Source organism: Salmo salar, chromosome ssa10 (assembly GCF_905237065.1).
Source record: "Salmo salar chromosome ssa10, Ssal_v3.1, whole genome shotgun sequence".
NCBI classification, from domain to species: Eukaryota; Metazoa; Chordata; class Actinopteri; order Salmoniformes; family Salmonidae; genus Salmo; species Salmo salar.
Window position 1 is genome coordinate 8,682,375 of NC_059451.1, and position 25,215 is coordinate 8,707,589.

The 25,215-nt window shown below is 42.3% G+C and overlaps 1 long non-coding RNA gene across 1 annotated transcript in view; it reads left to right on the forward strand.

Annotated features, from left to right (window-relative positions):
• The window catches only part of LOC123724376 (uncharacterized), a 63,343-nt gene that overhangs the window by 22,214 nt on the left and 15,914 nt on the right, over positions 1-25,215 (forward strand). Inside the window, exon 2 of the long non-coding RNA XR_006756888.1 lies at positions 5,042-5,113. This is a non-coding gene — a long non-coding RNA (uncharacterized lncRNA). The remainder of the gene's footprint in view (positions 1-5,041; positions 5,114-25,215) is intronic.

Here is a 25,215-nt window from a genome sequence, read left to right on the forward strand (position 1 = left end):
CTGTATGTTTGTTTATTCCATGTGTAACTCTGTGTTGTTGTATGTGTGGAACTGCTTTGCTTTATTCTTGGCCAGGTCGCAGTTGTAAATGAGAACTTGTCCTCAACTAGCCTACCTGATTAAATAAAGGTGAAATACATTAATAAAAAATAAATTTTAAAAATCCCAGCTCTTAATGACGGGAAAGCACTGGGGAATCACGCATCCCCTCTTGATGATGGGCAGATGGGTAATAGAGAGCTATAATTAGCTGGTGAACCCTTAACAGGTATGGTAGGACAGTATCTGTCACACTGCGAAGTCAAACACGGGACCCTTTCCTTGTCACCCTCAAACTTGTCCGAGGGGGAGGCAAATGGGAAAGATGTCAGATGTCACAGGGAGGTTCCACAGGCACATCAAATTCACCTCCCTCAGGATGGAAATCCTTGATTGGCATGGACATTCTCAACAGGAGATAAGGTCTCTCCTTAATCCCCATCCCACGGTTAATTATCAGACAGATTTAAGACGGATTTAATTGAGAATGTCGCATTACATTTTTTTGAATGTCTTTTCTAAGTTATTGTTGAAAATTAATTATAGATAGGATATGAGTATTGTTTGCCTCTGCTCAAACCCAGTACCTTCCACCTCCAAATATCCAGCAGATTTTAAATACGTTGTCGATGCTCAGATGTTGTATCATTGGATTCCACCAAGATCAGCAATTCAACAGTTTGGAAGACTCTGAGAATAGAGAGGGGGGTTTGGGATAAAGCCAGGGGTGCCCCCAAACTGCGATTGAGAGGATAGGGATTTATTGTGGTTATCTTCAAGCCCATTTGGGAATCTGCTTACCCCTTAATAAATAGCACGTGCTTGGCTGGCCTGCCTATCACTACACCATTCAGCTGTACGATTTAGAATCAACCCACACAAGCTACTTTCAGGCTTTCACACTTGTTATGTGATATAATAGCAGTGTGATCATCACTTTCTGCTTGAGAGACCGTGCCTCCTATGAAACAAGGTATACCATGAGTTTCAGCATGTTTAAAGGATAAAGTGGGAGATTATGTCACAAAATTGGTCATCTTGGCATGACACACAAACACAGTCTTTCGTGAATGTCTATAATTTGTAATATGTTTACTTGACGTTGATGAGAACGCCTGTCTGAAAGTTGTGCCGGGAGCACAATCAGTAAATCTCTTGTATACAAATTGAAAACACCTAAAAGAATCAGCCTTCCAGGAAAGCAAATTAGAGAGCATAACCCTGTGTGAAAATGGCTTCCAAAATATTCATTAAAACTCCTGCTTTCACAAACGAGGGGAGCCGCTGGTCTTGGTTTGGCCACGCCCCAGTTAGATGTAAAAGGACCATGACCCCACCTCAGAGTGTGTGTTGTTTATATGTGTGTGCATGCGCATGTTTGCGTGTGAGCGTCAGCAATCTAACGAAAGGGCAAAAACTATTTGAGTTTGTCCCTTATATTCACTCAATGAATGTAATTCCATGACTAAGCAATTTGTTGTATTTGTTTCACTTTTCGTGGACATTTTGGCCAGTTTATAGTGTGTGATTATGGCAGCAGACAGTCACTACTCAGCTACAGTGCTGTCCTCGCACTGGTACTCCACTGAATCCTAAAAATCCAACAGCTATCTGAATACATCTCTGCCTAAACTACAGTATCTTGATATTACTATGTCACAATAATTTTATTAGAGAGAAAAAAACAAGTAGGGTGTGAGGCAAAACATGGCACATTTGAGCATTGTACTGTGGCAAGGTCTGTTAGATGTTCGCCTCTATACCGTAGGGCCACATTTGAGTGCCCACTGCAGCTCTTCCTCTCTCCCACTACAGTAGCAAATCCTAGATTTGTCTTGTTCCTCTAGTGTTTGTTTTGTGTGTTAATGTTAGGTGGTCCTCAATGGGCCTTTTGACCCCGTGTTGATGTCAAAGTACAGCCAGCTGCCATCTCCTCCCTTTGAGACCCCATTGTTTTGAACATATTCATCCCTGTTTCGCTTTTAGTCCACTCTGTTCTCCAACTCGTCCTTGGTGCAGGGTCAGGAGAAACGACCTCCGCGTGACTGAATTGTCTTGGCACAAGTCGGTGGTTGTGGCCCTTTATTTCCTATATGCATGGCGGTTCACACGCAAATGTCCTCTGGAGTTAGAGCTAGCCCACCCAATGGACCAACCAAGGACTGCCATTGACCTCCCCTCACACCCTGTAGCACCATAGCGAGTGTTTTATGGGTGGGAGTCGGTACAGGTCAGTACAGGGGAAGAAATTCCTGTAAACGTTCACTTCCGTTCAGGTCAGACAAGAGAAGCGGGGTGAACAGGGAGTATCGTCATGCGAATTGGGAATGTCCTGCTCATGGGAAAGACTGACTGTGAAGAAGACGGGAGGCTGAGAACTTTCTCCCCCTGCAAGAGTGCAGAGCCTGGCACACGTGGGCCTCATTCACGTCAAAGTCGTCATATCACCTATTTACACAGAAGCTGTCACATTATGTTTTTGACTAACAGGAGACTGTATTTAATTCCGTGACGTAGGCACTAATCCCTTCTAGATAATCACACCCTCTGTATCTTTTTGTTTACAACTGATTTAATAGGAGGTGACAGTCGTATCCGTGGCCTACTGGATGCTGAGATTAAAGATCGTGGATCTTTACCCTGTCAAAGGGTAGAGTAACCTGGGCTCTCATTCTCTCTTTTTTCAGTTGCTTTACAGGGCAAATTGTCTCAACTCAGCCCTTTTGAAATTCACTTAGATTAATTAAACTGGTGCCTTGTAGGAGGCAGCTATAATTGTTTGGTTCAGGTATCCATCTGTGAAAGTAAATGAAATACTAGCGGCATGATTCAATCGTCAGAGATGATACAGTTTCCGTAAGAGAAACCACCTGTGACATCACAAACTCAAAAGGTTTGGTGGTTTGATCACCAGAGGAAGAGGGAAAATAACACACCATTTTCTACAAACAAAAGCGTGTCCAGCGCTTCGATATACGATTACCTAGAGAGAATAACCTTTTGAAACCGCAAAGTCTGCTCAATAGACAGATCTGCATTTCCCAATTCTCCCCCTTGACAAATAACGCAATAAGGCTGTCCAATGTCACTATTTTATTTTCCTTTGACTCTTTATCTAATGTGCTCTAAAGGGCAAGCCTCAACCGGAGGAGGAATGGAGTGCGTTGTAGCGAGGCCGACTCGGCAGTGACTATCAGAGCTTGCTGTGCCAGCGCTGAGGCATCAACCTCCTCTACAATGCCAGCCCAGCAGGGTAAAGGCCGACACAGTACCACAGTGCCACAGCAACCGTCATGAAGGGAAAGAACACAAAACCCTCCCTAACTACACCAGACATACATTACCCCCATCCTCCTACCTACCTTCCACTCCCCTCTTTTCCCAATTTCTCACGCTTCCTTGTACATGGGTAGAGGGTCACAATTGATGGAGACATGGCAATAGAGGAGAGGGAGAATCCTTTCCGTTTGTAATGTAAATAGAGATGATGTAAACCAGCAGCTGTTTTGCCCCTGCTCGGCATCAAACCAATGTTCTAAAAAGGTAAGTGCAGTTGATAAGGCTTGAAAAGAAAGTAGCTTGACCATGGAGAACAAGAAGTGCCCCAGTTTTCTGCTTTCAAGAAAGATTTAACAGAGTAAGCTTCAGATTGACTTCAGACTACAGTACCCATAAAGGGGTGGAGTATACTTTTTGCAGCAGTCTGTTTTGGTGTATTTCATTGGGTTTGAACCAAAGGTCACAAATGAGAACACACAGATAGCAAAATGTAATACTGTATGTTTGTCAAGATAGACATCCAATGTCGTGGTGCCATTTAGACATCAGACAAATTTGCCATTGCAAGTCAAAAGCACAGTATTTTGGACTATTGCCAAACGGTGCCCTAAACCCAATAAAGAATTATTGGCCAGTGTCAAGTTAGACTGCTTCGGTCAGTCCCTCGCTGACGTTCTGACTTTCCCAGGGAAAGAAAGCAGACAGTGTTTTGGACTTGCGCGCCACCTTTCCCAATTATGTAATTGGCCAGTGGATGCCGCAGGTCCCAACACGCTTCTCTCCCAGGCCATGACAATCTTCTGCACAGATAAATCAAAACAGCACAACACAGCCTCCCAGGACCAGGCCCACCCTGGTCTGGTGAATGGGCTTCCCATAGTGCACCTCTCCTCTGCACCTGACACAGCCCTGTCATGGCTCCAGGCTACCACCCAGCATCTCCCCCTAACCAGACATCCAGGGATCAACTAGTATTCATTTTGTTTAAAATACTTTTGACTGTTTGATTAAGCCTGCCAGGAGCGCTAGATTTCTGGGTTTGCAATTATGGGACTATTCCATTGGATGTTGAATAGTCAGGGAAGTTGAAGTGCAGCTAAAGTATTTTAAAGAAAACATATACGAGTTGAACCCTGGTCTGCCCCTAACTTAAACTGTCCCTTTGCAACTCAGTAAAAACACACCTCTTGCTTCACTCAATTCATGCTTTCTTTGGTATAGCTGATTCAAAATAAATCCCTGTTGCTTCAGTGAAACGAATCCTTGTGCATGTTCATCCAAATGAAAGAGATGTACAATAACATTGCTTTAACTACCCCTTTGTTGTAAATTCACCCCAGAGCACCCCTATAGTCTCACACACAAAAGCCTCTCCCCACCACCATTTTACCCCCACCCAGAATGAGACTTCTTTCGGCTCACGGCTGTATAAAAAATAAAACCAACAGGCTCATTCTCCCACTCAAAATCTGCCTTGTACCCTCCACTCTCATGGAAAATGGGCTTCCAAACCTGGAGGCTAGTCTCCTCCTGAATAATTGACTTTTCATAAGCATCTCATTTCAGTTCCTGCATAAACATGTTAAACTTTTGTGTGATCCCTTTAATTCTGATTACCTCAAACAAAGAGTAATATTAGAATGACCTCAGGTGTGGGGATGTCTTTAATGCCTCAATGGTTTATCTTATAATATGATACTTTTGTTATTATTTTTCTTGACAGTGTAACGGCTGTCACGTCGGACTTGGACTGGCTGATAGGTGGAATCAAGTGCAGGAGACAGAGGTGCTGGAGGTGAGTGTCTTTTAATAATCCTTACTCACACACACGCCGAAAAGCACAGGGCGCTATACAAAGTTCCAGTACTTGTTAACTGCGCCCGTACAGCACAAAATATAATTCCTAAGGCAAGGAGCGCAGCCCGGTAAATCCTACAAAAAAAAACTGTCGATCACACAACGTGGACAATAAACAATCCCGCACAAAATCCCAACTGAAAACACACATTAAATAAGTCCCCACTAATGACATACACAAAACAGGTGCGGAACAGACAGACAAAACTAAACGACATAGAAACAACGATCGGTGGCAGCTAATAGGCCCGGCGACGACGACCGCCGAGCGCCGCCCGACCGAGGAGGGGCGCCACTTTCGTTGGATCCTGTGACAACGGCTGTCGGGAGAGAGAGTAGACCAAGGCGCAGTGGAGTTAGTGTTCATCATGATTGTATTTAATTAATGTCAGAACACTATACAAAATAACCAACAGCAAAACAGTCCTGTTCGGAAATGATCTAAACAGAAACAATTACCCACAAAACCCCAACGGAAAAACAGGCATTTATGTGTGACTCCCAATCAGCAACAACACTCTACAGCTGTGCCTGATTGGAAGCCACACGGCCAAAATCAACGAAGCAAACCAACATAGAAAAATGCTCATAGAACGCCCACCCAATGTAACACCCTGGCCTAACCAAAATAAAGAACAAAAAACCCCTCTCTATGGCCAGGGCGTTACAGACAGGTTACATGCGAAAAAGAAAGTTAGAAGTTATTTAATCTAAAGGGATTTTGAACTGTGTTCTATTCACAGCAGTTTTCATCAAATTGCCCCCAAGAAAAAAGAAAGAAAGAAAAAACTTGGCACGTTGAAGTGGATATTTTGACTTCTTAATAGAGCATACAGTAAATATGGCAGCACTTCCCACTTACACTTCTAACGTTTTTCAAATAACCAGTGGTGTAAAGTACTTAAGTAAAAATACTTTAAAGTACTACTTAAGTAGTTATTTTTGGAGTATCTGCACTTCATTTTAATATTTATGTTTTTGATAACTTTTACTTCATTACACTCCCTGACACCCAAAAGTAGTCATTACATGTTGAGGGCTTAGCAGGACAGGGAAATGGTCCAATTCATGCATTTATCAAGAGAACACGTGGTCATCCCTACTGCCTCTGATCTGGCAGACTAACTAAACACAAATGCATCGTTTGAAAATGTCTGAGTGTTGGAGTGTACGCCTGGCTATCCGTACATTTAAAAAACAAGAACATGGTGCCATCTGCTTTGCTTAATAGAAGGAATTTGAAATGATTCATACTTCTACTTTTGGTACTTAAGTATATTTAAGCAATTACATTTACTTTTGATACTTAAGTATATTTAGAAGCAAATACTTTTACTCAAGTAGTATTTTACTGGGTGACTTTGACTTTTACTTGAGTAATTTTCTATTAAGGTATCTATATTTTTACTCAAGTATGTCAATTTGGGTCCTTTTTTCACCACTGCAAATAACTCAGCAAAATGGCCAGAAACTTGTTGATGGCTTACTTACTGTTTATTAGTAGATGTACCTTGAAACTAACAGCAAGCATGTACTGAAATATGATACATCATGGTACGATATCATTAGATAAGCTGACATAGATAAGGATTCATAGTTTATATTACTGAATCTGAAAGAGGAAACCAGTGCTCATAAAATACACTCAATGCTTCTTTGATGTTCCAAAGGTGAAATTTTGCATTTTCTTGATTGGGCAGATACAATTTGGGACACAAGTTATGTTGAAACACCCTCATAAAAGCCGATAGCTTGCATTTGTGCATGTCACAAATGCAGCTTCTGATGTGTATTTCTGATTCTCAAACAAAGCTTTGACCAAAGTTTTATTATAGAATGAGGAACTTTAAAAAAGTTTTCTGGGGAAAATATACTAAAGTTGTGGAGAGAAATTGTATTCTACATTGCCCTACTTGGAATGATATGAAACAGCAATCACTATTATTGCCCAAGTACCCAGAACTCACCAATTCCTGCTGTAACAGATCCCAGAAATTTTATTTTAAACCCACCAGAAATGCTAAGACCTCTGGATATGATTCTGGAAGTTGTAATTCCAGAGCATTCTGAAACATGGAAAGCCGGTGTTGAATATGCAACAAAATCCCTTACTTACTACATAGTAAAAAATGCATATTTCTATCTAATATGAGTATCCCATGTATTGATGTTTCTTATTATAGGATCTGATGTTATGACAAAATTATCAAGTTTGTGATGTTTTTACTTTACCCAGTGCGATACTGTGACTATTCTCTCACCACTGGTAATTTTGTCTCATCTCTGCAGTTACTTAGTAGCCATATTATGAGATGCTGTGAAGTTCAGAGCGTCAGGACCTGACTGGGAATCGGTCAGATCACTTATCTGGATGTCTCTGTCTGCTCTTTTTATAAACTTTATATACGTCCTTTCCTTTCATAGAACTTTTGTCAGTTTACGAAAGGATTACAGAATACATATCCGTGTGTGTGTGTGTGTGTGTGTGTGTGTGTGTATGTGTGTGTGTGTATGATTAGACAGTTCTTTGAGCGTTTTTGTTCTTGATACCTGCAGTACAAGCCCTCCCAATCCCCAAGCCTCTGCAAAAGCCACTTTGGAAAGCCACAAACTGTCAGGGATCCATTAAAACAACTCTGGACATGTAAATTAAGTAGTTTAGAGGAAAGGCCAACATATTGTTTCTCTTTTGGGATTAAATAAGTGCAAAATTTACCGGAAGTCATGCATTTTACAGCTCGTGGAAAGGATACAGGGGTTGAAGATACAGCACATTACAATTTGCTGATATAGGCTGTTGATGCAGATCACTAACCACTCTCTTCATTGCAACGTGTCTTTAGACTTTGTTCAAACCTGTTGTTTAAAATTTAAATCTAAATACAGCTACATCTTCTACGAGATGTGTATTTCCATACAAAAAGAAAAGTATGCCAGTAAAAGGTACAGTAATGGGGTCATGTGTCTTGTAATGTTTAACCTGATTTGTCCTGTCACAGACGTAAGGATGTGTCCTGGCCTTCATAAATGTATGGTTGATACTTGATGACTAAGTATCCCCTTTACCTAATTCATATGACCCTCAGGATCCAAGGACAGACTACTGTAAGAGGTCATAGACCCCCATTCCCACAGAAACTTGCTGTTGCCAGTAAGGCTTTTATAAGGCTTTTGTGTACAGCTGGATCACAGAGTTTCTAAACCCAGATGCGTAACATCGCAAAACTTCCGGGAATACTTGTGAAACAGACCAAACAGACCAGGCCGGGGTTTGGGAAGTTAGTGAGTGAAGTGAAAAAAATCTGCCTTAGTTTAAAATGTTCTTGAAATCTAAAAGGACAACCTAGATTCGAGACAGTCCTCGTACATGACATTACTCCAACCTTGTGAAAGTGACATTTTGACATTCATTTTCATCACAAACAACTTTATATTGAAGGAGTGCCTTTGTGCTGACGGATTGCACATGCGCAGTTCGGCGCGAGACGACCGTTACACCTGATGACGTGTTTCTACGCATGATCTTAGCAAGCCAACGGTTGCCATGACATCGCCTACAAGTATGATCGGGGATTTCTATTGAAGATGCAGTTTCTGCCTATCTTCATACTGTACTGTCTTTGGTTGGATTCTGCTGTCTCAACTCTGACCTTTGACACAGTGCATCTTTGGTTTAGGATTGTATTGAGGCAACACAATTGTATTGGTTAATGAATTTAGGATCATCCGATGGCCTTATATGACATACTGTATGTGCACCTGTACTAGTCTGGAGGTTGGAGGAAGGGAGGGGGTGGGGGTTAGTGGAGGATGAAGTCAATGCACAAAGGTATTATCTCAATTCCTGAGCTGTTTCAGTTGAACAAGGCTGTTCAATTAGTGTGTAAACAACTTTATGAGACCTGAATGAGGGTCTTTTGAGGGTCTGGATGATAAAACTCATTTCACTTAACTGCTTGTTATTTTATGACGCATTGCTCATAGGACATGTGTGGACACCGCGAACCTACCTATACTTAAACATAGATGGTGGACCTTTTATAATGTCTTATGTAGCTGTTATAAAGGCTTTAAGGATGTATACATAAAAGGGTTTACTTTACAGTAAAACACAACCAACTTTTGCAGCACCAGCCATAGTGTTATTTCTGTATGGGATCAGAGGTGGTTTGCCTCTGTGTCCCAATATTAAACCTAGGGGAGTAAAACCTGTTTCGTCTGATGTAAGTTCAACCCTCCAAGTCGGTCTCCGTCTCTCGTTCCCATGCTTGGCTGGTGCGGTAACGCAAACCCAAAGGGAACCACTGTAAAAACATCTCCAGTTACCACCATCTCTGTGGCTTTGTTCCTGTACAGATTTTAACGATTGAAGCGTTTGAAGTTGTGAATGAAAAATGACAATACACTAGGCCTGACCTGAGAAAAGGCCAGTGAGAGCATTTATTAGCAATTACAAACCGCACAAGGATAATAAAACACAGGGAAACGGAGCAAATGCCCCAACGGAGCTATATAATACAGAGAAGTAGGCTGATTCGCTAATTTCCGCTTTTTATGCAACTTATACTGACATGGCCATTGTGTGTGCATGCGTGTGTCTGCTGTCTCTGTCTGTGTGTGTCTGAAATAGAAAAAGGATTCAAATTAATGCCTGGAATATCCTCTCCTAATAATATTAGATACAACCTGGTATTTGTGAAGTATTTGAAAGTATTTTCTTTGTCCAGAAAAGAACAGACGTGACATCCCAAAGAGCGTAGAAGTCTGTTTACTAAAATGACAACCTCTGGCTTGTGGTGATAAAGCCCAAAGCCTCTTGATTTGGGCTCAATGAATGCATCATTTAAAAATACACAAATACAATGGCTCAGCTGACATTCTGCATTCTATTAACTGGGCTAATGGGTAATAGACTACCTGCATTAACATATGGTGATGTTCTACATGAAATGAAAGCAAAGGATTTTTATGCTCTGGCACTGGCCGCAGTGCTACAGTAGCTTTGTAGTGTGTCAGCAAACTCAGGACACACACATGTACTGTACACGAACACACACGCACACACACACACTCTTTGTCTTTCTCTCCCTCTATTTATACCTTGCACAGGCCCTACTACCTAGACAATTACATTTGCCTGTACGTTTTTGCCTTGGAAATAGTAGACACTTTATGGGCAAGATACTGCACTTAAAAATAAACCATTTAGTATGCCCATGAAAGCCTACAGAGATTGACAATAATATGCTGCTCTAATAGGTGTAGATATCCCAAGCCCTTTACCTTGAAATTAATGGTTAGCTTTTTCCATTTGTAAATGTTACTCTTGTGCTAGTCATTGTATTTGTTTACGTTTGAGAGAGAGAGGTTTTTCCTCCTCTTCTTTCACCATGTCTTTGTCTATTTCTCATTAGTGAGTCCACTCAGTGTTGTGGCAATGAAAGCCACAGGAGTGGAACTCCCCTCTTTCTCCATTTTACACCACCATAATAGAGAACACCTCCCTGGCCCATTAAAAACTAGGGGAGCGTAAAAAAGTTGGCAGGTATAAGAGTACTAATCCTATGTTTATGCAATCACACCACTGGGGGTCGCTCTGCTATTCTCAGCCAAGAGGTGGAATCTGGATGGAATTCAAAGGCAACTCGGGTTCATAACCGTATCCGCAAAATGGTGCTCAAAGGTGTAATAGTGGAATAGTTACTGCTGTATAACAGAAAAGGCGGTGAAGGCTACCGTTTGGGTGAAAAAATGAACAGCAGATTGTGGATTTGAGGCCAATGTTCAGGGAGCCTCTCTATTCTGTTTTATTGTTGTAATCGTCAGTATGAGGCATTGTTTAGGGTCTGACATGACGAGAACATTCAAAAATAGACCTTTCGGTCATTTCAAAGCGATGTTAAACTCCTTGGCTCTGTTTAGTGGATTTACAATAAAAGGATGACAACGCCTCCATCAGAAGAAAGCATCCATAAAACATCCCTCTGTGTGGAAAGAACACTTATTAAGATGACCAGATGTGCTATACATGGAGATGACACCATGGTGGACATTTTGGGCCTCCCATCAAAAGCCACATGTGTTTTGTTGTCAGATCTGGCTCTTCACAAGACAGCAGAAGTTTTTGCAGCAGGCGTCTATGGCAATACGAAGGCCCAGGAAGAACAGAGGTTACTGACAACCTGATGCTCTGGTGTCTAATACTTTTTCCAAGGACACTCTAGTGCCACTCCTGCCATCTTCTGGAGCACCGGGTGAAGGTCCATCATGTTATGAAGAGAAGGATGGGGAAGAGGTGGACATAAGCCTTAATTGTTTGTGTGTGTGTGTGTGTGTGTGTGTGTGTGTGTGTGTGTGTGTGTGTGTGTGTGTGTGTGTGTGTGTGTGTGTGTGTGTGTGTGTGTGTGTGTGTGTGTGTGTGTGTGTGTGTGTGTGTGTGTGAAAAGAGCTCTGGGTGGTTATGGATAAGATAGCCACTAGCGAGTCACTCTCTTTACACTACCCAGACCACCCACTTATCACCCCTTAATCATGAACGCAACGTTGCAGCAGTATCCAATTAAGTCTGCTGTTATGGAGACGAGGGTTAGGAGAACGTTGCATGTTAGTCAGGTTGTGCCTGCAGCTCTGTGGGTGGGAAAGTTGGCAGCCGCTTCAGACAAGCTCCAGCTCCAGTCTGGTCTCATCCCTGTCACAAAAGAGACCACGGCGGCATCGTCATGTCGGGAGCGCAGCAGCTAAATGCTTCAGGGGTGACGCCACATTAGAACTATTTACTTATATTGTCGTTTAAAAGCTCACAAACTGACGCAACATCAGACTAGTGTGGTTGAATAAGCCAGAGGATGACATGGTGTTTTGTAAGCAAAGCTATTAAAAGTGAGGATGTTCTATGTAGTCTACAGCTTTTCCACTGTGTCTGCTAAGTGGATTGAGGCCATGAAAGCCGAAACACATTTGTAATGTTTCATTCAAATAACCCACTTGATCATGATAATGATGTCTCAGGATGTGATATCATGATATTGCTTATGTGGTTACAATAGCTGGATTTGGTTTGGTTATAAAAACAGATATCAGGTCTTAAATATTGGACTGTATGCTGAGAAAATAACCTTTCTTAACTTAATTTTAGCAAAGTGGCACATTTGAAGGGATATCTACTGATACGACATCCAATGCCTTATAAGTATGTATGATGGAAATCTAAGAGACATCCTGGGTACTGTACTGACCCATGTTCCATTGCCAGGAAAGAAGTCCTCACCACCGAGTCTAGGTCCCGGCCAACGCAGGTTAGAGAGCGGCTACTGGTCCCTGTCCAACGCGACCCTGCGCTTATTCTCTCGTGAAAGCCACCCAGTCGGCTCAACGAACCCTCAAACCTCAAGGTTTATGTGAACAAGCTCCGTTTTGAATGGGAATCCAGAACACCAGTCACGGTAACAATAGACCTATCTAAAAGGTTGACAAGAAAACAATGAACAGTTCAAAGAACAGAGGGAAAGACCCACCTCGTTTCCCCTCTCCTTCCTCCCTGCAGGATTTGTGAGAATGTTGAACACAGTCCCTGTATTCTATTTATTCATTATTTTGTCCGTTTTGATTATAGGGGTCATTCGGCTCAACTACTGTTTGTTCTGGAGGTCATTTGTTGTGGTATGAGCTCATTTTGGAGCTAGAGAGGAAGACCAGGCTTACACTCAAGCCGTAGGACCTAAATTAGTAGCAAATGTATAGCCTCTCGTCTGTACCTTAGCTAAAAGTATTTGGAGTGAGCAACATGCTCCAAGATGCACGGCCCAGGGGCAGCTTCTGAAATAATATTTAGACAGCAGTTATGGACACAAAACGGCACCGGCCTCACATCTTCGGTTGTTCCCACACAAATGCAGTGTTTTTTTCCCTACTCTTTGAAGGTAGCAAGCATAGATGTCAAGGATTATTATGAGCCTGCCATTTCCTTTGGACAGCTGAGAGGTTAGAGTGCTGCCTCAAGGAGATATAATTGCTGGGTAGCCATTTTGTTTTCCCATGGTGATTTCTGTCATGAGTAGGAGTAGTTGACCCTAGACACTGATCTTGGGTCAGTTTATCATTTTCCCGACTAATGGTTAAGATAAGAATTGGGGGAGGGGAAGTTGATTCGAGATCTGTACCTAGAGGAAACTTTATCACAGAGCTTAGGGGTACCTGGGAGATCACTCAACATGCCTCACAGCTTCAGAATGGGAAAGAAGGGGCCGAATCAGCATCCCAGCAGCATTAAAGCATCCATGATGAATTTAATAGTCTCATTCTCATTTAAATCAAACCCATTCTCTCCACTTAACAATGCAGCCCAAAGAGCCTAGTAAAACCAATGAGCTGATGAAATAGACAAACATTTGTCGCCATATGCAAATGGAATATGTTTTCCTCACTGTGACTGCACGCCACAGCACCCTTCAGAGTTAATTTCTTATTTTTGGCTGTTCTTTTCACAAAGTTGGCGAAGTTCACTTTCAAGACTCTAGTTGTTGTCTGTGCTGTTGTAACGGTAAAGAACTGGTGCTGTATTATGTTCTGTCACCTTAATTGATCCGGAGTTGTTTTCTGTTTGACAATGTACGTCATTCATCATCTATTCTCTGCTCTCACCGGACTGGCAATGTCTTCAGTTAATCAGTCAGAGGGAGTGAGCACTGTGTAGTTTGACAAATCCTGCCCTGGACCATCTCAGAGCCTGGATGCTAGCGGGATATGCCATGTCATAATTCAGCGTTGTTATTGCCAGTCATATATATATATATATCTGTCAGGATGCTGCTGTTGTTTATAGACCGAAGCCTACACGAGCAAATTAAAATATATGGTGCAATTGTAAACAGCTGTCACAGAGATAGGCTTGAACAAAGCACCAGGGGTTAATGAATTAACACCTTGTCTGACGCTAGAAGTTTTGTTTTGCCAAGCAGGATTCAGATGCAAGACATTTTGGCACAGACACGTAGGCTTCGGGTTCCTCCAGGTAAATGGGTGCTGACTGTGTGGAGGCACTAGTTGGATGGGAGAGGATAATTAAGTTGATGGCTCGTGCGGCTTCCCCTGCCTACCCTTCGGCTTGCAGAGTGCAGAGGCCTGTCGGCGCCTGCCTGGGCCACGAGCTCTTGTTCCCAGAGGAAATGAGTCAGCACAGCCCAGTCAGCCCACAGTGGGATTACCTTAAGAGGCTTCTGTGGCCCTCAGCTCCATGCCTGTCAGTGATTGAGACTTTGTCACCCAGTGCTGCTTTTTCTCCTAGATGAGGCATCTAAGACATTTGGAGGGAAAAGCATCCTGGCTGGCTTGCCTCTTCTTCCCTGTAGCATTCCTTTAGCATGTTCCCCAGAGGACTGAATGTTTGTGTGTGTGCGTGTGTGTGTGTGTGTGTGTGTGTGTGTGTGCGTATGTGCAGACGTGATATGCGTTCCTCTCTCTCTGTTTATTAAATTCTCCAGCACATTTACTAAGAGAGATTGATTTTTGACACAGTTGACTGTGCCATTTATAAACCGTGCCAACTACTGTTGTAACTGTTCATAATTATTTTCCATCTCACACTCAAGATATAGTTGTCAAACAGTTTTGTAATAGTCTTCCAAGTGAGGTGATTTCCCCCCACAAGTAAGTCTATACTTTAGAATCCTTATAGAGATCATTGGTGCAGCTGCTTTTGGCAATACATGAAGTTACTTATACTGAGTGTAAAAAACATTAAGAATATCTACTCTTTCCATAACATAAACCCTATTTGGACAGGATAAGTTTTACTGGGGGAGCTCAAGTAATGTAATAATGTAATTATGTGCACGCACACAAATCACCACATTACTCCCGTCCAAATCCGCCATATCAGTAATTTTTACTTGGTAGGAAGGTTATTATCCCAGCCCTAAAAACCTACTGTTTTTCAGCAAACTTCCAGGTCCTGTGATAATACGTATCCTGTACATATCATCACCCCTTCTTTGCACCCAGTTTGGGTTAGAATACAGGAACAAATTAATTCTTAAAACAAAGTGATATGCACGTAGGCTACAGATTAATTAACTATTTTGTCACATTTCAACTTTCCTAGTGCCATACTTCTCTTTTAGAAGATGAAGTGGATGATATTGTGCCAATGAATTAATAAATTGCCAAATATATCAGGAAATTAAATGTCTGAAAAGGTTTCAGTTCATGGTTCTTATTGATATGCATTATTATTTTGACTTTCACAGCTAGAAGGGCCTCCAGGCTTTCGTCATAACGGTCAATTTTGAATGATGAAAAAAATGAATTGCTTGGCCAGTTTGGTAAAACTAATCCCGTCTGGATCTTCCACTGGAAAAATGGACATGCTTGGGTAACAATTACATTACCAACGTTCTATAGTAATTCTAGTCCCGTGTGAATAGGTTTATAGACTGAAGTGGATTTAGCAAGTGACATCAATAAGGGATCAAAGCTTTCACCTGGTCAATCAGTATAGATGAAGGGGAGGAGACAGGTTAAGCCATGAGACAATTGAGACATGGATTGTGTATGTGAGCCATTCAGAGGGTGAATGGGCAAGACAAAAGATTTAAGTGGCTTTGAATGGGGGTATGGTAGTAGGTGCCAGGCGCACCAGTTTGCGTCAAGAACTGCAATGCAGCTGGGTTTTTAACTGGTCCACCACCCAAAGGACATCCAACCAACTTGACACAACTGTGGGAAGCGTTTGGAGGAAGGTGTTCTTAATGTTTTGTTCACTTAGTGTATATGTTCATGTGTGTTCCACTAGGTGGCATTCAAGTCTGTTGAATCAATTGGGACTGAAGTTACATTTATATTTACGTCATTTAGCAGGTGCTCTTATCCAGAGCGACTTACAAATTGGTGCATTCACCTTATGATATCCAGTTAAAGGTTGTTTAAATTATATATTGGGTATCAGGGTTGGGGTCAATTCCATTTAAATTCCAGTCAATTCAGGAAGTACACTGATATTCCAATTCCAAATCTCTTCAATTCTTTTCAATGAGGAACACTTGGAATTGAACTTGGTTTAGTGTTTGAATTAACTGGAATTTAAATGGAATTGATCCCAACCCTGCTGGCTATATTCACATTTAACAGACATAAAGCTACCTTTTTGAAAGGACAATAACTCAATTTAGTCAGCTAAGGGTCCAAAGACTTAATATAATGCATTTGCAAATTGGAATGCTTTGGATTTAAGCCTATGAATCTGTCAAAATATTTAATTCAGCCTGAGTTCTGACTGTATAGCAACATGTAGTAATGTAGTGTTCTGTACTGAAATATGAAAAGGATATAGGATAAATCTGAAACATCTTCATAGCAACACCAGAGAGCGCCACAAGAGCTCCTCATGACGCTTCAAAGCCAATCAATTAGCTGTATTTCCAGTAAAGCCAGAGCTGTGGTCTCTGTGAGGGGTTAATTAAAGGCAGTGTCAGACAGGCAGATAGAAAGTGTTGACAGATGTGAGGTCCCCAGACGTGCTCTCATCCTGTCTGTGACGCCGACTCGGTGGGCCCCATGTGCCTACAGTTAGTGACAAACCAGCTTCTGGTACTCCCTGCGACAAGGACATGTGCACACACACAAAAACATGCACGCACGCACACAAACACACACACTAACTAACTCATCAATTACAGACAATTGCATATACTTAAGGCTGGATTATGCTGAATCAATTCAGTTTAAAGACTTTTCTCCACCACATTTCCCCTTGCCCTCTTACTCCCCTACACTGTACACCCCAAGGAATGTTTAAAACTTTACACCTTCTCCACTACTGTTCCGTCGATGTGGATAGGGGGCTGCTCCCTCTGCTGTTTCCTGAAGTCCACGATCCTCTCCTTTGTTTTGTTGACATTGAGTGTGAGGTTATTTTCCTGATGCCACACTCCGAGGGCCCTCACCTCCTCCCTGTAGGCCGTCTTGTCGTTGTTGGTAATCAAGCATACCACTGTAGTGTCGTCTGCAAACTTGATGATTGAGTTGGAGGCGTGCATGGCCACACAGTCATGGGTGAACAGGGAGTACAGGAGAGGGCTGAGAACGCACCCTTGTGGGGCCCCAGTGTTGAGGATCAGCATGGTGGAGATGTTGTTTCCTACACTCACCACCTGGGGGCGGCCCGTCAGGAAGTCCAGGACCCAGTTGCACAGGGCGGGGTCGAGACCCAGGGTCTCGAGCTTAATGCCCAGGGTCTCGAGCTTAATGACAAGTATGGAGGGTACTATGGTGTTAAATGCTGAGCTGTAGTCGATTAACAGCATTCTTACATAGGTATTCCTCTTGTCCAGATGGGTTAGGGCAGTGTGCAGTGTGATGATGATTGCGTCGTCTGTGGACCTATTGGGGCGGTAAGCAAATTGGAGTGGGTCTAGGGTGTCAGGTAGGGTGGAGGTGATATGTTCCTTGACTAGTCTCTCAAAGCACTTCATGATGACGGAAGTGAGTGCTACGGGGCGATAGTCATTTAGCTCAGTTACCTTAGCTTTTTTGGGAACAGGAACAATGGTGGCCCTCTTGAAGCATGTGGGAACAGCAGACTGGGATAAGGATTGATTGAATATGTCCGTAAACACACCAGCCAGCTGGTCTGCGCATGCTCTGAGGACGCGGCTGGGGATGCTATCTGGGCCGGTCATGTTTCCGGTCACCTTTCCCTGATTAAAAGCAGTGGTTCGCGCTTTCAGTTTTGTGCGAATGCTGCCATCAATCCATGGTTTCTGGTTGGGGAAGGTTTTAATAGACGCTGTGGGTACATCACCGATGCGCTTGCTAATAAACTCGCTCATCGAATCAGCATATTCATCAATGTTATTGTCCGACACTATGCGGAACATATCCCAGTCCACGTGATTGAAGCAATCTTGAAGCGTGGAATCCGATTGGTCGGACCAGCGTTGAACAGACCTGAGCACGGGAGCGTCCTGTTTTAGTTTCTGTCTATAGGCTGAGAGCAAAAAAATGGAGTCGTGAACAGATTTTCCGAAAGGAGGGCGGGGGAGGGCTTTGTATGTGTCGCAGAAGTTAGAATGACAATGATCCAGGGTTTTGCCAGCCGGGTCGCGCATTCGATATACTGTTAAAATTTAGGGAGCCTTGTTTTCAGATTAGCCCAGTTAAAATCCCCAGCTACACTAAATGCAGCCTCAGGATATGTGGTTACCAGTTTACATAGAGTCACATTAAGTTATTTCAGGGCCGTTGATGTGTCTGCTTGGGGGGGATATACATGACTGTGATTATGATCGAAGAGAATTCTCTTGATAATGCGGTCGAGATTTGATTGTAAGGAATTCTAGGTCAGGTGAACAAAGGGCTTTGAGTTCCTGTATGTTGTTATGATCACACCATGTCTCATTAATCATAAGGCATACACCCCCGCCCTTCTTCTTACCAGAGAGATGTTTGTTTCTGTTGGCGCGATGCGTGAAGAAACCAGGTGGCTGTACCGACTCTGATGATGTATTCTGAGTGATCCATGTTTCTGTGAAACAAAGAATGTTACAATCTCTGATGTCTCTCTGGAAGGCAACCCTTGCTCGGATTTCGTCTACCTTGTTGTCAAGAGACTGGACATCGGCGAGTACTATGCTCGGGAGCGGTGCGCGATGTGCCCGTCTACGGAGCCTGACCAGAAGACTACTCCATCTGCCCCTCTGCGGCGCCATTGTTTTGGGTCGCCAGCTGGGATCCGATCCATTGTCCTGGGTGGTGGACCAAACCGAGGATCCGCTTTGGGAAAGTCGTATTCTTGGTCATAATGTTGGTGAGTTGACGTTGCTCTTATATCCAATAGTTTCTCCCGACTGTATGTAATAAAACTTAAGATTTCCTGGGGTAACAATGTAAGAAATAACACATAAAAAGAAATACTGCAGTTTCCTAGGAACGCGAAGCGAGGCGGCCATCTCTGTCGTCGCCGGAAGTAGCGCTATGTGTCTGAGATACAAAGAATAAGATCATACACATAACGTTAGCTAGAAACCCAGCCAGCTAACGTTAGCTAGCTAACAGTACAGTTGAAATGAAACCACTTTCTGTCAAAATTAGAAAATCTTATCAGTATACATCATGGTTGCCATGCATGGTTCCTTAGTTTGACGATGTAATCTAGATTGGTGTATTCTCCATCTCCTTAGATCTCATACTCGAATTCCACTAATTTCAAAACTCGGTCCTCCAGAAAGTGGAGAGCATACACATAACGTTAGCTAGCGAACCAGCCAGCTAACGTTAGCAAGCTAACAGTACGTTTTACTACGAGATATTTTTTTTTTTCAAAGTCGCGTTCGACACAGGGACACTTGAAGTCAATCTTAAATGAGTCATTGTTTATTGTCAGCACACTGGAGAGGTTCCAACCAACTCAATCAGAAGTTCTCCCTGGGCAGACCCAGCAGTTGTCTTATAAAATTCTAGATCACCTGTACTCCACACACAGAGACATGTAAAAAGCTCTCCCTCGCCCTTAAGTTTGCTGACAACACAACAGTGATAGGCCTGATCACCGACGACGAGACAGCCTATAGAGAGGAGGTCAGAGACCTATCAGTGTGGTGCCAGGACAACAACCTTTCCCTCACCTTGAGCAAGACAAAGGAGCTGATCATGATCTAGAGGAAAAGGAGGGCCGAACACACCCCCATTCACGTCGACAAGGCTATAGTGGAGCGGGTCGAGTGTTTCAAGTTTCTTGCGGTCCACATCACCAACAAACTATTATGGTCAAAACACATCAAGACAGTCATGGAGAGGGCATGACAATGCCTTTTCCCCCTCAGGAAACTGAAAAGATTTAGTATGGGTCACCAGATACTCAAAAAGTTCAACAGCTGCACCATCGAGAGCATCCTGACTGGTTGCATCACCGCCTGATACGGCAATTGCTCGGCATCCAACCATAAGGTGCTACATAGGCCAGTGCGTATGGCCCTGTATATCACTGGGGCCAAGCTTCCAGCCATCCAGGACCTATATACTAGGCTGTGTCCGAGGAAGACCTCAAATCTTTTCAAAGACTCTAGACACCCAAGTCATAGACTGTTCTATGAGCTACCACATGGTAAGCAGTACCGGAGCGCCAAGTCTAGGTCCAAAAGTCTCCTTAACAGCTTCTAGCCCCAAGCCATAAGACTGCTGAACAATTAATCAATTGGCCAGCCGGACTATTTGCATTGACAGCCCCCTTTGTTTTTACACTGCTGCTACTCACTGTTTATTAACTATGCATAGTCACTTTACCCCTACCTACATGTACAAATTTCTTCGACTAACCTGTACCCCTGTACATTTACTCGGTACCGGTACCCCCTGTATATAGCCTCGTTATTGTTATTTTATTGTTATTTTTTCTTTTAGTTTTTACTTTAGTTTATTTAGTAAATATTTTCTTAACTCTATTTTCTTAAAACTGAATTGTTGGTTAACGGCTTGAAAGTAAGCATTTCACGGTAATGTCTACACCGGTTGTATTTGGCTCATGTAACAAATACAATTTGATTTGATCTTGAACCAAGTGGGGACAGCAGACTGGGATAAGGAGAGATTTAATATGCCTGTAAACACTCCAGCCAGCTGGTCTGTGCATGCTCCTTTTTTTCTTCTTTTTTAACCTTTATTTAACTAGGCAAGTCAGTTAAGAACAAATTCTTATTTACAATGACAGCCTAGGAACAGTGGGTTGACTTCCTTGTTCAGGGGCAGAACGACAGATTTTTACCTTGTCAGCTTGGGGACTGATCTAGCAACCTTTTGGTTACTAGTCCAATGCTCTAACCACTAGGCTACCTGCCACCCCAAATGCAGTGGTTCGCGCTTTCAATTTTGCGCTAATGCTTCCATCTATCCACGGTTTTTGGTTTGGGTAGGTTATAATAGTCACAGTGGGAACAACATCCCCTATACACTTCCTGAACTCAGGCACCGTGTCCATGTATACATCAATGTTATTCTTAGAGGCAACCCGGAACATGTCCCAGTCTGCATGATCAAACCAATCTTGAAGCATAGACTCCAATTGGCCAGACCAGCGTTGAATAGACCTTAGCACAGGTACCTCCTCTTAGAGTTTCTGCCTATAGGAAGGGAGGAGCAGAATGGAGTCATGATCTGATTTGCCAAAGGGAGGGCGGAGAAGGGCCTTGTAGCCATCCCGGAAGGGAGAGAAACAATGTTTGAGATTTTTTGAAGTGCGAGTACTACAGGCAATGTGATGATAGAACTTTGGTAGCGTTTTCCTCAAATTTACTTTGTTAAAGTCCCAAGCTACAGTAAATGTGGCTTCTGGATATATAGTTTCCAGTTTGCATAAAGTCCACTGTAGTTCCTTGAGGGCCGTTGTGGTATCGGCTTGAGGGGGAATACAAATGGCTGTGACTAAAACCATAGAGAATTATGTTGGAGGTAATACGTTGGCATTTGATTGTGAGGTATTCTAGGTCGGGTGAACAAAAGTACTTGAGTTCCTGTACATTATCACAAATCACACCATGAGTCATGGAACATCCACCACTGCCTTTCTTCTTCCCGAAGAGTTCTTTATTCCTGTCTGTATGGACGGGGACAGTATATCCGGAGAGAGCCATGATTCCATGAAACAAGAGTGTGTTACAGTCCCTGATGTCTTTCTGGAACTAGATCCTTGCACTGAACTTGTCTACATTATTGTCCGGGGACTGAACGTTAGCAGTAATATACTCAGAAGTGGTGGATGGTGTGCACGCCTCCTGAGTCGGAGATGTCCACTCTGAATACCTCTTCTCCGCCGGATTCGTCTTGGAGCAGCCTCTGGGATAAATTCAATTGCCTTGCGGGGTACGAACAAAGGACCCAATTCAGGAAAGTCGTATTTCTGGTCGGTATGCTGATGAGTTACCGCTGCTCTGATATCCAAAAGTTATTTCCGGCTGTATGTAACAAAACAAAAAATGTTCTGGGCTAATACTGTAAGCAATAACACACACAAAAACAAAATACTGCTAAATTGTTTAGCCGCTAGAAGCAGAGCTTCCATGTCTGTCGGCGCCATGTTCTGAAATGCAGGCAATAATAATTTATTATTTGTAGTTCAACATTGTGTCTTGATTGTGTGTGTACAGTAGGAAAGGGAAGGGATGGTAGAGAAGGCAAAAATATGCAAGCAGGATGACACCGAAGTATTACATAAAAAAATTATCTCCCAACCCAATGTGATGGTTTTATGTCTCAACCCAACACACTGGGTTGTTTTAACCCAGCAATATAGTCTAATTTTCCCAGCAGTTGGGTAAAGGGCTCACCCAATGCACTGGGTAAGAAGCAAAACCCAAACCCACTGGGTTGAATTAACCCAATGCTGAGTTTGTCCAATATTGATCTAAATGACCCAAATTGGCTTATTTTTAACCCAGCATTTTTTGGTAGTAACAATTTATTTGGGAAAAATTATATGAATTGCCATATTAACCTGTTGGGGCTAGGGGGCAGTATTGAGAATTTTGAAAAAAATATGTGCCCATTTTTAACTGCCTCCTACACCAACTCAGAAGCTAGGATATGCATATTATTACCAGATTTGGATAGAAAACACTCTGAATTTTCTAAAACTGTTTGAATGGTGTCTGTAAGTATAACAAAACTCATATGGCAGGCAAAAACCTGAGAAAAAATAATAATTTTGTGGCTGTACTATTTTTTTTTGTCATTGTTATTAGATACCACAGTGAGAAAGGATTCATTTCGCAACTCCTACGGCTTCCACTAGATGTCAACGATCTTTATAAAGTTGTTTGAAGTGTCTATGATGAACAGAGACCGGATGACAAGGAAGAGAAGTTGACCTCCCTGGGATGTCGTCACTTCATTATTGGCTGCACCTGCGTAATCATGTGATGCGATACATTTTTCAAAGACGTTTTTCAAGACACAGGAGAGGTCGGGTTGAAACATTACTGATGTTTCACGTTAAAAATGGCTCTAAAGATTGATGCTAAACAACGTTTGACATGTTTGAACAAACGTAAATAGATTATTTTTTTTACTTTTCGCCGTGACTTCCCCCCCCCCGCGCTACTTTTTAGTAGCCTACCGAAGCGCTAACAACTTGGAGTTATTTGGACATCAATTATGAACTTTGTTGAAAGAAACCGCATTTGTAGTGAACCTGGGATTCCTGGAAGTGCCAATGGATGAAGATAATCAAAGGTAAGGGAATATTGACAATAGTAATTTTGATATTACATGGTTACAAGATGGTGCTAAGCTGTATAGCCTAGCCTATTGTTCTTAGCACAGCACCCGGTTTATTGCAAATTGTGATTTCCCAGTAAAGTTATTTTGAAATCTGGCAATGCAGTAGCATTTACGAAATGTTAAACTATGAATATTTGAATGACAATATTATAATTTACCAATGTTATCGAATAGTAATTTTGTGATTTGTAACGTTGTTCACCGGAAGCATTTGAGAGAAAAAAAAAATCAGATTTTCACCGCTTCGGTAAAATGCTGTTTTTGGATATAAATATGAACTTGATGGAACAAAAAATGCATGTATTGTGTAACATAATGTCTTAGGAGTGTCATCTGAGGAAGATTGTCAAAGGTTGGTGCATAATTCTAGCTGGTTATCCGCTTTTGGTGACGCCTGTCTTTGAATTGACAAAACATTACACACAGCTATTTTCAATGTACTCTCCTAACATAACCTAACTTTATGCTTTCGCCGTAAAGCCTCTTTGAAATCGGACAATGTGGTTGGATTTAGGAGATGTTTATCTTTCAAATTGTGAGAAATAACTCAATTTCTACCTTTTTTTTGTTTTCTGATTGTTTCAGTGCATGCATTCAACAAGCTTTGGACGAAGGACTTACAACTTCCAAAGTTCACTCAAAAAGGCAATAGTTCTGAACTGGGTTGGATTTACATTTTACATTTACATTTAAGTCATTTAGCAGACGCTCTTATCCAGAGCGACTTACAAATTGGTGAATTCACCTTATGATGTCCAGTGGAACAACCACTTTACAATAGTGCATCTAAATATTTTAAGGGGGGGGGGGGGGGGTTAGAAGGATTACTTTATCCTATCCTAGATATTCCTTAAAGAGGTGGGGTTTCAGGTGTTAGTTTTTGTTGTTAATTATTACAAATATTTACCACAACTGTTAGCCAGAAGCCAGTTTTTTCAGTAAGGGTTCAACGCTCCTAACTTATACTGAACAAAAATATAAATGCAACATGTAAAGTGTTTTCATATGCACAAAATGCTTATTTCTCTCAAATGTTGTGCACACATTTGTTTACATCCCTTTTAGTGAGCATTTCTCCTTTGCCAAGACAATCCATCCACCTGACAGGTGTGGCATATCAAGATGCTGATTAAGCAGCATTATCATTAGACAGGTGCACCTTGTACTGGGGACAATGAAAGGCCATTCTACAATGTTCTGTTTTGTCACACAACACAATCCTACAGATGTCTCAAGTTTTGACAGAGCGTGGATTTGGCATGCTGACTGCAGGAATGTCCACTGGAGCTGTTGCCAGATAATTGAATGTTAATTTCTCTACCATAAGCCGCCTCCAACATAATTTTAGAGAATTTGGCAGTACCTCCAGTCCAATCAATCAATCAATCAATTAATCAATCAGCAAATGTCACAAAGTGCTATAAAGAAACCCAGACTAAAACCCCAAACAGCAAGCAATACAGATGTAGAAGCACGGTGGCTAGGAAAATCTCCCTAGAAAGGCCGGAACCTAGGAAGAAACCTAGAGGGGAACCTGGCTCTGAGGGGTGGCCGTTCCTCTTCTGGCTGTGCCGGGTGGAGATTATAAGAGTACATGGCCATTAAGGCCAGATTGTTCTTCAAGATGTTCAAACGTTCATAGATGACCAGCAGGGTCAAATAATAATCACAGTGGTTGTAGGGGGTGAAACAGGTCAGTACCTCAGGAGTAAATGTCAGTTGGCTTTTCATAGCCGAGCATTCAGAGGTCGAGACAGCAGGTGCGGTAAAGAGAGA